Source organism: Vombatus ursinus, unplaced genomic scaffold, assembly GCF_900497805.2.
Source record: "Vombatus ursinus unplaced genomic scaffold, bare-nosed wombat genome assembly UNPS02001419.1, whole genome shotgun sequence".
Classification (NCBI taxonomy): Eukaryota; Metazoa; Chordata; class Mammalia; order Diprotodontia; family Vombatidae; genus Vombatus; species Vombatus ursinus.
The window spans coordinates 13,798,108-13,810,999 of NW_020941197.1; the positions used below are offsets into that span (position 1 = coordinate 13,798,108).

The 12,892-nt window shown below is 33.2% G+C and overlaps 1 pseudogene; it reads right to left on the minus strand.

Annotated features, from left to right (window-relative positions):
* Positions 1 to 2,278: 2,278 nt before the first annotated feature.
* The window catches only part of LOC114046327, an 85,936-nt pseudogene continuing 75,322 nt past the window's right edge, over positions 2,279 to 12,892 (minus strand).

Here is a 12,892-nt window from a genome sequence, read left to right on the forward strand (position 1 = left end):
CAAACTCAGAAGAATACAAGGAAGTCAAAACAGCTACAAAGCCTCAAAAAAAAAAAATCTTTGAATTGGACATAAGTGCAACAAGAATTCCTGGAAGAGCTAAAAAGTGATTTTTAAAATCAAATGAGAGGTAGAAGAAAAATTAGAAAAACCATTAGAGCAAAGGAAAATTACAAAAAGACAATTTACAACTTGGTAGAAAGGGCACATAAAAAAAAATACCAAAGAAAATAACATCTTAAAAAAATAGAATGGGTCCAATGGTAAAAGAAGTACAAAAATCCACTGAAGAGAAGAACTCTTCAAAATGCAGAATTGACCACATGGAAAAAATTGTACCAAAATTCACTGAAGAAAATAACTCCTTAGAAAACAGAATTGGCCAAATGCAAAATGAAAATACAAAAGCTTACAAAAAAATAATTATTTAAATTAGAGTTAGGCAATTGGAAGCTAATGACTCCATGAGACATTCAAAAACAATAAAACAAAATCAATGAATCAAAAAATAGAAGAAAATGTGATATATCTCATTGGGGAAAAAACTGACCTGGAAAATAGATCAAGGAGAGATAATTTAAGAATTATTGGAATACTGGAAAGTCATGACCAAAAAGATAGTCTAAACATCATCTCTCAAGAAATTATCAAGGAAAATTGCCCTGACATCCTAGACCAGAGGATAAAAAAAGAAATTAAAAGACTCCACCGATCACCACCTGAAAGAGATCTCAAAATGAAAACCCTCAGGAATATTATAGCTAAATTCCAGAGCTCCCAGGTCAAAAAGAAAATATTGCAAAGAGTCAGAAAGAAATCATTAAAATACCATGGAGCTACAGTCAGGATCATACAAGACTGAGCAGCTTGCATGTTAAAGGAGCACAAGGCTTGGAATATAATATTCCAGTAGACAAAAGAGCTGGGATTACAACCACAAATAACCTATCTAGCAAAACTGAGCATAATCCTTTAAAGGAAAAAAAAATATTTAATGAAATAGAGGAGTTTCAAGCATTCTGGATGAAAAGACCAGAGCTGAATAGAAAATCTGAGTTTCAAATACGAGACTCAAGAGAAGCATAAAAATGTAAGTATGAATGATAAATCACATGGGATCATAAAGTTTAACTGTTTACTTCCTAAATGTAAAGACAACACATTACTTCTAAGAATTTTATCATTATTAGAGCAGTTAGAAGGATTCTACGTAAAAAGAAACTGTAGAAATGAGTCAATTATGTTGTGATGATATTTTTTAAAAAAATGGATAGGTGAGAAAGACAGATGCCCTGGAAGAAGGGGGAAGGGAGAGGAAGAATGGGGAAAATGTTGTCACATAAAAGAGGTATATGAGGAAAAATATTTACATTGGAGGGGGAAATGGTTGGAGGAGTGAAAGAAATGCTTGAATTCCATTCACATCTAAATTTGTTCAAAGAGGGAATGTGTATGCACACATGCACACACACACACACACACACACACACACACACACACACACACACACTCAACTGGTAATAGAAATCTATCTTACCCAGAAGAGAAGTAGGAAGGGAAGTGGACAGGAAAAGGGGGGTGGTGATAAAAGGGAGGGCAAATAAAAGAAGGCAATTGTCAGAAGCAAAACAGACTTTAGAGGATAGACAAGCTAAAAAGGGGATAAATAGGAAAAAATAGGATCAAAGTGAAATACATAGTAATCATAATGGTGAATAGAATGAACTCACCCATAAAAAAGAAAGGGAAAGCAGAATGGATTAGAAACCAGAATTCAACAATATGTTGTTTACACCTGAAACAGAGAAACACAAGGAGAGTGAAAATAAGGGGCTAGAGCAGAATTTATTATGCTTCAACTGATGTAAAAAAGGCAGGAGTAGCAATCGTGATCTCAGACAAAATAAAAACAAAAATAAACCTACACAAAAAGGATAAGCAGGAGAACCATACACACTGAAGTAATATCAATACTAAACATATGTACCAAATGGCAAAGCATCCAAATTCTTGAAGAAAAAAAGTTAAACGAAACACAGGAAGAAATGGACAGTAAAACTATACTTGGGGAGGACTTCAACTTTCCCCTTTCAGAGACAGATAAATCTAACCATAAAATAAGAAAGAAGGAAATTAATAGAATTTTTTTAAAACTTAATTTTTTATCTACATTAAATTACACATTGAAAACATGTATTCAATGCTGCCTTCCCCCCACCAAAAAAAATTACTCTCCTCCAGCCATTTTACACACCTTTGGGTCCCTTTTGAATGATTCTCAGTCCTCTTTCTCAGTGTAGGTTTTGGCACCATCCCATTTGCCTGGACAGGTACTGGTCTCTTGCTGACATCACAGTATCTTTGTTGTTGCACTTTGTGAACTTGCTCAGTGTTTCAGGCAGCTTTTCTTCTCCTCCTCAGATTCTTCTCTCCTTTTCCCTCTTGCAGGTGCTTTGACCCCAGTAATCCTTTGGGGCTGAAGGCCCTCTTGGTGTGTCCCACCCTACTGGATCCTTCCTCACCACTCAGCCTGTCTTGTGCCTTGGAACTGGAGCTACTTCCCTCCCTTTCCTGACTCCTCTCTGAAGGTTTGATGCTCAGCTCCCACTCCAAGTGTTTCTCATGCCTGTCTTTCTTTTCCTTGGCATAGCCTCTGCCTCTCCTTTCTTTTGCCTCCCTATGATGCTGGACTTTGCAGTTTCTCAACCTGACTCTTTCTTGTCCCCTGAGGGATTGCTTCTCCCACTCTTCCTCCTATCTGCCCTCTTGGTCAGTTCTTTCCCTGTCTCCTCTTTTCCTCTTACGCAGTGATCTTTACTGCTGTACTCCCTGGGCCTATCCTGATCTGTTTTGTTTGTTTGCCTTTCCACTTCCTCAGCTCTCTCCTGAAGTTTCTTTTAAGTTTATGTCACAAATACTTCCTTATCATCAAATTCTCTCTTTTCCATTTCTTGTTCTCACCAAATTTTCTTTTCCATTCTTTACTTCTGCTCTTTATTTTTCTTATCTCAATTACTTTTAGTAGTCTGTGGATTTATTTATGCTTTCTATCATTTACTAAAAGCAATTTGGAATTACTTTCCTCTTTTCCTTGCTACATTTCATCATAAATACTGTCATATTCATACATGGTTGCATCTTCAGTTAGGGCCTGCTGTATTTCAAGTTTGGTCTGTTTTATCACTTGCTTTTTGAAGGTTTCTATCTGAAGGCTGTCACTCACAGAGGTCTGCTCATCAGTCATTGTCAAATAACAATGACTTCTGCAAAGTAACTTTCTGAAATTGCCTTGCTTTCTTAGACAAAGTGAGCCCATTTTTGTTGTTCTTGTTTGTCCTTCGTTCTCAAAGAGGACCATGACATCTGGAAGATGATGCCATGATGTGCAAGTGAATTAGATTTAAGTGAGGGAGGGATGTGCAAAGTCACCAGCCTCACTTTCTTCTCCAGAGCCATCTGGATCCAGTGGCAAGAAATAGATTGGCCCTGGATGGAGTGAGACCTTGGCCTTTTTAAGCTAAGATCTTTCAGAATTCTCACTTTGATTGAGGCAACACTTATTCAGTGATTAAAGCTGGTTAGCAAATGAGTCAAGGAATGGCCCCTTTTATCCAATAAAAAAATTAATCTGGGAAGGGAAGACCCTCAGGGTTTGTGACCAAAACAGGAACAACTGTGCTTGGGCTAGGACCTATTGTTGACCAATCAATGAGAGCCAGAAAGAATTGGTTTAAGGCATGGTCTTTAAGAAAGAAATCTAGCTAGTAAACCCCAAGATACTTGTTAGGTTTCAGCCATCAAATTTAATCTGGAGAGGCAGGTAGGTGGAGCAGTGGATAGCACACCAGCCCTTAAGTCAGGAGGACCTGAGTTCAAATCTGGCCTCAGACCAAACACTTGACACTTACTAGCTGTGTGACCCTGGGCAAGTCACTTAACCCCAATTGCCTTAAAAAAAAATTCAAATTTAATCTGGAAAGTTATATGGATGGTGAGGGCATGTGATGCAGGGGAATATATCTATATCTATATCTCCACATATAGATATGTATCTATATCTATATGTGGAGACATAGATATAGATATATAGATATGTATCTATATCTATATATGGAGATATAGATATAGATATATAGATACACACACACACATATATTATATATATGTGTGTGTATATATATATATATATACATACACACACTCCATCCAGAGTTGATTTTTATCATGGAACATAGTTCAAGCTTCATGAACTAGAGTGGATAAACAGAAAGTGAAAGAAAATGGTATGTGGCTGATAAGGAGTAAATGACCAATATGGATTGAAGACCACGAGGAACTTAACATCTAGACAATACTTTGCAACTATAATTTACAGACACTTTATCAGTCTGCACCAGAGAAATTTTTACATTCAGACTGTTTTATGTGATAAAATTGATGAAAAGCCAACTTATATGGAGGGGGAGACAGATAAACTTCAACTATGGAGTGAATGTGAACACTTATTTCCAGTCTTGTGAAATTTATAAACTAAGAAGAAAAAAGCTTTATATATTTCCTTTCAGTTTGGCCAGTGGCAGGATGGGATTATTTTGCATGTATTTCTTTGGGATTTAATAATCAACTTTAGCACCAATATTTTATCTCATGTGTTAATTAGGCAAACCAGATTCAGAATTAAGTTTACTCAAGGTGTGGGGCAGAGGTATATTTTTAAAAAGAATAATGGTAACCTGATGACCTAAGTCTTTTGATCAGAGAATCATGGGATCAAGGAGAGGTATTAGATGATCAAATTTGATAGCCTTGACATGAAAGGACATCCCAGGCATGAAGGTGGTAGGGAAAGGAAAGAACAGAAATAAATGATGTTTTAAAAAAACTGATGGGAATTCTGCAAGCATGAAAGTTATTTGGATAACTGAAAAAGCTTTAGTAAAGTTAAAGAAAAATGGGATAATTTATCAATAATTTAAAATTACTGGGAGGAAAGAAGTGAGGAATAAAGTAAAGTAAGTACTACAAAGCAAAAATGATGAGTTTTGTTTCAAATATAGGCAACAATGGGTCCTGCAGAAATGTGTAAAATTTGGGGCTAGTAAAGAATGGAGATTGAGGCATGTAAGAGAGGATAATACATGAAATGTAAGTTATTTGAATAACCTCCTATGTGTAAACATTGGTCAAATTATTCTATTTCTACACTGATTCAATTTCTTCATCTGCAAAATTGTGGGAAAAATTTTGGATTTGGAATCATAGAAGTGAGGTTAGAATCCCATCTTTGCTACTTGCTACTTGTGAGGCCATGGGCAAATCATTTGATATCTCTGGGATTCAAATATTTCATCTATAAAATGAGTGGTTATAGATCATCTCTTGGATCCTTTTCAGCTTGAAATACCGTATAAAATCCTATATGTTGTTTACTCTTCCTTAAGCAATCAAGGACTGCTAAACAAGGACAGTAGATCACTACTCCAACATTTTGTTGATTCTCAGAGTTGTTATATTTGGATTAATAATATGTCTCTCCCCTACCAAAAAAAAGTCTTTCTCAGAACTGATATAATAAAAGTCTAACATTTAGTCTATAGGGCAGCTGTTTAATCTATTACTCAATATAATGTTTTGGGGATAAATTATTCTCTTAATAAAAAGATTATCTGTTTCACAAAAAAAAATTCACAGTGAAATTGTCCTAATGCATTTAGAATATAATTATATTTGTATTTATATGTACATATACATATATATTTAATTCTGTGCAACTTTTACCCATGAAAACTACCTAAAAAACAAAAGGAAAAATGAAACATGATTTGAAATGATCAGACTTTTCTGTGTATTTCTCTTATGGGCTAGTCTTAGCCAAGTAATTTCATTGACATGTAAATAAAGATGTAATTAAATATTTAAAATACACAATTGATGATTTAGGAATGATCTGTGGTAGCTAAGTTTGAAAATGAATTAACCTTCTCATCCTAAAGAGCAGGGAGCTGGTATCATTCTTTTTCATAGGAAAATTAAAAAGGACCTGGCCTCAACACATTGCTATGTGCTCAAATTCAGTTTTTAATAGTAAAGCTATTGAAAACATCATTCACTGAAAACTACCGAAACCCAACTTGACTATACTACACATATCAAGGTCAGCCCACAGATCTCACATGACCTATCAGTTAATTTGAAACATGCTCTGAAGCAGGAACCTAATCTTCAGAGATGATGCTAAAGCTGTTCAAACGTACGGTGATTACATTATATGGGAAATAAGTGATGGATACTCAAAATGGAACATATGGCAACATTATTATAGGAGATCTCAGATGCCTATGAGGTCTTTCCCATTCTCAGCTTAGAGAGGGTTGGCAGTCGTACTCTAGGAACATCTGGGGAGTCACAAGAGATGGTGAGAGTTTCCAAAAGTGAGCTGGCCCAGCTGGCTGGCCAACTGGCAGAATATTGGAATAGAATGTTGTGTCCGATTTGTGGAGGTTATATTAGAACACTAGGAAGTCAATATGTTTGTAAAACAACATTTGGACATTCACCACTTGAATCTGTGAGAATTACAGGTATACCCAGTGAGAGAAGATTCATGCTAGAGAATAGCAGTTCCAATGATCTTTATATGGCAGATCCAAAATTTAAATGAGTATTATTCTAAGAAATGCGGCAATATCAACACACTTATAATTCTATCTTCTTTGGAATGGACAATTGAAATTCCTTTTTTTTTAAACAAATTTGGTTCAAAATTCTATTGGGTTTTCAAATATATGAACAAAAACACAAGAAAATTTGAAAAATTATTTTGGAAGCTAAAACCAAACAAAAAGTCCAAGTACTTATAAATGATTGCTGAAGTGAGGGAGAATAGCATAACAGAAAAAACACTGGCTTTGGAGTTAGAGGACTTGGGTTCAAATCCTGACTTTGCTACTTACTACTTGTGTGAACTTGAATGAGTAAATTACTCTCTGGTTCTCAGTACTTCATCTATACAATGAATGGTTTAGACTAAATGGTTTCTGAAGTCACTTCTAGCTCTAAATCTGTGATCCTGTATTTCATATTATTCATTGATTGTTAATACCAACCCCAAACAAAAACAAATAAATAGATAAGAGAAAATTAAAAGATAAGTGCATTCAGTATGACTAATATGGAAATATTTTTGACATGATTGTACATGTATAGCCTCTATCAGATTGCTTGCTCTCTTGGGTAAAGAGAAGGAGAGGGGGGAGAGAGAAAAATTTAGAACTCAGAATTTTACAAAAATGAATGTTGAAAACTGCCTTTACATGTAATTTGAAAATAAATAAAATACTATTAAGGGGGGGAAAAGAAAAGAAAAGAAAACTGCATTGGCTTTAGAGTGGCCACATTGACTTTGTTCTCCTGTTTTGCTTTCTTCACTTTCTGTACAATATGGATTTGTTGTTATTATTTTTAAGTGAATGTTTGTAGTCAATTTGTACAACATTCTTCTTTGATTTTTTATTTCTTTCCTCTGCACCATGTCATATAAATCTTCCAATATTTTTTAATTCTTCATTTCATCATTTATTATGTTGAAATAACATTTTATTCATAGAATTTGTTTTACTATTCCACAGCTGATGGACATCTTTCACTTTATGATCTAGCCAAACTGGCCTTCCTACTGCTTCTTACACAGAATACCCCAATTCATGTCTCTTTGCCTCTGCACCATCTATCTTCTATCCCTAGAATTAACTCTCTCCTCACTCCTGCCTCCTAGAATCCCTTACTTCTCTGAATACTCAGTTCAAGCACTACCTTATACCTGAAGCTTCTTCTGATTTCCACAAATGTGTATACCTTCCCTCCCTAAACAACCTTGTATTTATTCTGCATGTGTGCACATAAATATATATGCATACATATACATATGTATGTGTATATATGTGTATGTTACACACAAACACATATATGTATACATATACATGTGTGTGTATATATATATACACACACATATGTACACACACACACACCTACACATACCTTAAACTCTAGTATCCTTAAGAACAGGGACTCTTTCATTTTTGTGTTTGTATCCAAGTTCCTAGCTCAGTACCTGTCAAATAGTAGGAGTTTAAAAAATGTTTCTTGACGGTTTGATTGACTTAGTTTGTTCTCACTTTTTTTTTGCTATGACAACTCATTCTTCTGAAATGTTTTTGGTCCACAATTTTTTCCCTTTCAATAATTTCCCTGGGTTATAGTCCCAGTTTTTGAACCATTTTATAAAAGAACTGCATTTCTCATTAGCTCTTGATATTTTCGTACTTGTTTCCAAAACAGTTCAACTAGCAATTTTATCTTTTGACCGCTTGTCAATTGGAGAACAATAATTATTTTGATTAACTTACATAATTTCCTTATACATTTTTGAAGTCAGACTTTTATTAGAAGTGTCTGGTGCAAAGATTTTTTCTGTTTGTTTTGTTCCTTCTTATTCTGTATACCTTTGTGGGGGTTTTTTTGTGACACACACAAAAAAAGCTTTTTTATTTTTATAAAATTAAAATCATCTATTTTATTTCCTGTACTTTCCTTTATCACATCTTGTCAAAAATTTATACTTTTTCCTCAATTGTGACTATCCTCTAGGATTTTTTAATGATATCTTTGTATTTATATCATTCATCCATAAATTTAGAATTTATTATGATGGAAGGTATGAGCTATGGACCTCCTCTGATTTGTAACTAAATTGCTATACAACTTTCTCAACCATTTTGTTAAATAGTAAATAATTTCCCTTATGTTTTATGACTTTGTATTTTTTGAACACTAAACTATTCTGTAATCTGGTTCTATCTTGTTATTCTGTGACCTATTCCACTGATCTTTTTCCTAGTTGCTATCCAATAATTTTAATAATTACTGCTTTATAGTATAATTTGAAATCCAGATATGTAGGTTTCACCTTCATTTTTAATTCTTAATAATTCTGAATATTTCATTTTATTCTTTTTTTTCAAATAAAATCTGTCTTTTCTTCTTTATTTTAAACTATGACATAAGTTTCTAAAGAATTGAAGTTAGGCTTACCTTGAGGGCAATGTGATGTGCATGATGAGAATAAGCAGATTGTAACAATGTGGCAAACAAGAAATTATCCAAGAGAAACAGCATAAAAGATTCTATCCAAGAAGGGTATAACTGGAACAAAAACAAAGGATCAAACACATAACTAGAGGAAGGACTAATGGATGGATAGCTCACATGCTTCACTGGTATCTATGGACTATTCTGATTTTATAATAATCCATATTATATTATATCCATGGATATAATGGATTCAAGAAAAACCTCAGAACTTTACGTGGTTAACTTCTGTGAGGATGAGAATCACACAAGATGTATATGTTTTGATCTGCATTGTTTCAGGAATACCCACATCCATGTATCATATGATTATAGATCTTTTAGAGGATGATCAAAGAAGAGCTAGGATCTTTGCTTAGGGGTGTATACAATGATATTAAATGAAAACAGAGAGAAGACAAAACTGCTCAATTCTTAGTTTGCTTCTGTTTGCTCTACCCAGGAAAGAAACCTTTGTAGTAGAAATGACAAAAGGAAAAAGGGAAACAGGGAATTGAAACTCAAGATGAGTAAAGAGATAATAAGAAAGCACTTAGTTGTTCAGATGACCTACATCCTTAGTTACTGAAATAGCTGATGGATATAATAGTCAGCAACATTTGAAAAATTGAAGAAAATGTGGAAGGTACCATAAGATTGTAGAAAAAACACATGACGTCCTAAATCTTTAAACAATGAAAGGGAGCAGTCCGAAAACTTTAGGCCATTAAGCTTGATTTTAGTTTCTGAGAAAACTGTACAATGGACATTTAAGAAGGTAGGTAAATGCACAGAGAGGGAAGTTGTGATTACAGAGCCAGCATAAATTCATCAATAACAGGTCATAGCAGACAAACCTCATTTTATTTTTAATAAAGTTATTAAACCCAAATAAGCTGAGGGATCCAGCTTACACGCTAGATGATAGTCAGGAACCAAAAGAGTTTTGACACAAAAATCACTGGACTATAGGATAAATGTAAAGTGATATACTTGGGTAAAAAAAATCAGCATCACCCATATTTTAGGGAATTTGGTGCCCTAGTTATCCAATAATTTACCCGAAAAAACTTCAGGGCTTTCAATGGGCTGAAAGCTCAATAAGAGTCAACAGTATGATGTGCCAGTAAAAAATCTAACAGTTTTGGGCTGCAATAGGAGAGGCATGGCTTCCAAGTATGAGGAGGTGATAGTCCCTTTGTACTATATATGCCCTTGTCAGATATCATCTGGAATATTATGTTCTGGGAACCACAATTTAGGAAGGAAAGTGACAATCTGGAGATTGTGCAAGAAAGGACAACAAGGATGGTGAAGGAAGGTCTTGTGCCAATGTTATCTGAGTAATGATCAAAATGAATAGGGATATATTTTCCTGAATTAGAGCAGAGTTGGGGAGGAGACCATGATAGCTACATTCAAGAATTTAAAGTTCTATTTGACACCAGCGTGACTTAGGTTTACTTAGGCATGATGTCAGGAAAATTTTCCTTGAAATTAAAGCTATTTAAAATAGCTTCAAGAGGTGATAAATTTTCCCTCTTTGGAGGTTTTGAAGCAGAGACTCCAATGACCACCTAAGTATACTAGTGGAAACTTCTGTTAGATTTAGGCTGAATTAGATGAGCACTGATGATAGACAACCATTCCAACTTTCAAATTCTGTGATTCTGAGTTTCGGAGTATACTACTAACATTTTGATTAGTACAGTGTTAAGACTTTGGACTAATTTAATGAGCACAATTTTATATACTACATTAGTTTGGGCAAATCAAGAGCACTGATCTCTAATTTTTACTACTTTATTTCTAAAAACTGTTCTTGTTTTTAATTTATGTATCATGTCAGTATCAGTTGGGTAAGCCCTAAATATTTCAAATATTTACCATTATTTTAAATTATTATCATTTTTCTTATTTTATGTGTGGGTGTGACCATGTATGCATATATATAGAAATCCTGATTATTTTATGGATTATTTTATATAGGTTGCGATGTTGCTGAAGCTGTCTTGTTTCAATTAATGTTTTCATTGATTCTGTTTTTTTAACTAAACCAAGACATAATGTACAAACAGAGTTTGCTTCATCCTTACCAATACCTATTACTTTAATTTCTTTTTCTGACCTTCTTGCTTTGTCTAGTATTGGTAGGATTAAGTCAAATAATGATGGTGAGAGTGGGTAGCCTTGCTTAAACACTATCCTGAGTGGGAAAGATTTTAAGATTTATCTACTATACATAACACTGGCTTTTGATTTCAGATAAATGCTCTCTATTATTCCAAGGAAAAATTCTTTCCAATATTTTTAGCAATAACATAGTTGTTGGATATTTTTCCTGATCTACTTGATATAAACACATGGAAAATATATTATGTTTGTTGTTAACATGATTTATTATGCTAATTGTTTTACTTATACTGAACCATGTATTATTGGTTCTTCACATTCCTAGTATAAATCCCATTTCACCATAATGAATTTTATGGTATATTATTAAATTCTATTTGCCAGTATCTTAATATATATATATATATATATACGTATATATGTGTGTAAATACATATATGCATGTACATGTGTATATATATATACATATACACATATGTACATATATATATATATATCTTTGCATCATATTCTGCCTTGTCCTTCATCAGTATGGAAATCAGGATCATAACTGCCTTATAAATTTGTCTTATAAAATTGGTGGAGTACAATATTTCTCTATTTTCAAAAGCAATTCATATAACATTAAGATTATTTGTTCTTTGAATGTTTGGTAAAATTCAGCCCTCAATTCACATGGTCCTGATGGTCTCTCATGTAATAGTTCCTTATTGGCCTATTGAATGTTTATAATATTTGTTAAATTACCTAATATTTTTGTTGATTTAAGAATCTATAGTCTTGTATTAATTTCTTTCCTTTTCATTCTAATTTCTAATAAATTCTAACATCTTTTTGTGTATCACTCTCTACTTATTTTCCTTATGTTTTCACTATATTTTTCTTCCCTCTTTTTTTTATTTTGATAATGTGCTTTTCTTTCCTCTTCTTTTCAAATAACTTAGCTAATAATTTACTTATTTTACTGGTATTTTTTTAAAATAGCTCTTTACTTATTAATTTAGTCTGCGGTTAAGATTGTTTTCAATTATGTTAATTTATTCCTTAATCTAAGTGATCTCCATTGTTATTTATGTATCTTATTTTTATATGCTAATTACATGCATTACATGTATTTGTTGATTTTCTCATTTTTTCAACTGAAAACTCTTTATTATCTCTAATTTGTTAAAAATTCAGTGAAAGAAATTTGCTTCTAAAATTGTTTTAGCTACATCCCATAAATTTTGTTGTATTATAATTGTGTTGTGTTGTGTTATTATATTACATGTTATTATATTACTATATGCTATTATATTTATTATATATTATATATTATATTATTATATTATTATTTATTACCAAAACTAACACAGTATAGCAGGATAACAAGTTTATTGGTAAAGAGATTTAATGGGAACATGATGATGGTGGAGTTCAAGTCCAAGGAGGGAGGGTGATGAGAAATGAAGACTTGACTAGTCTGTCAGGCCTCTTTAAATGAAGGTTTGAGGAAGTGTTCTTTGCTCTGCTCTCCATCTCTCCAATCAGAGATATAGAAGGTACTGAGAATACTAAAGAGCTATGAGTACCCAAACTGATACATATTTGAACTAAATCTGAAGCACATTTGAACCAAATTAGTCTAATAAAC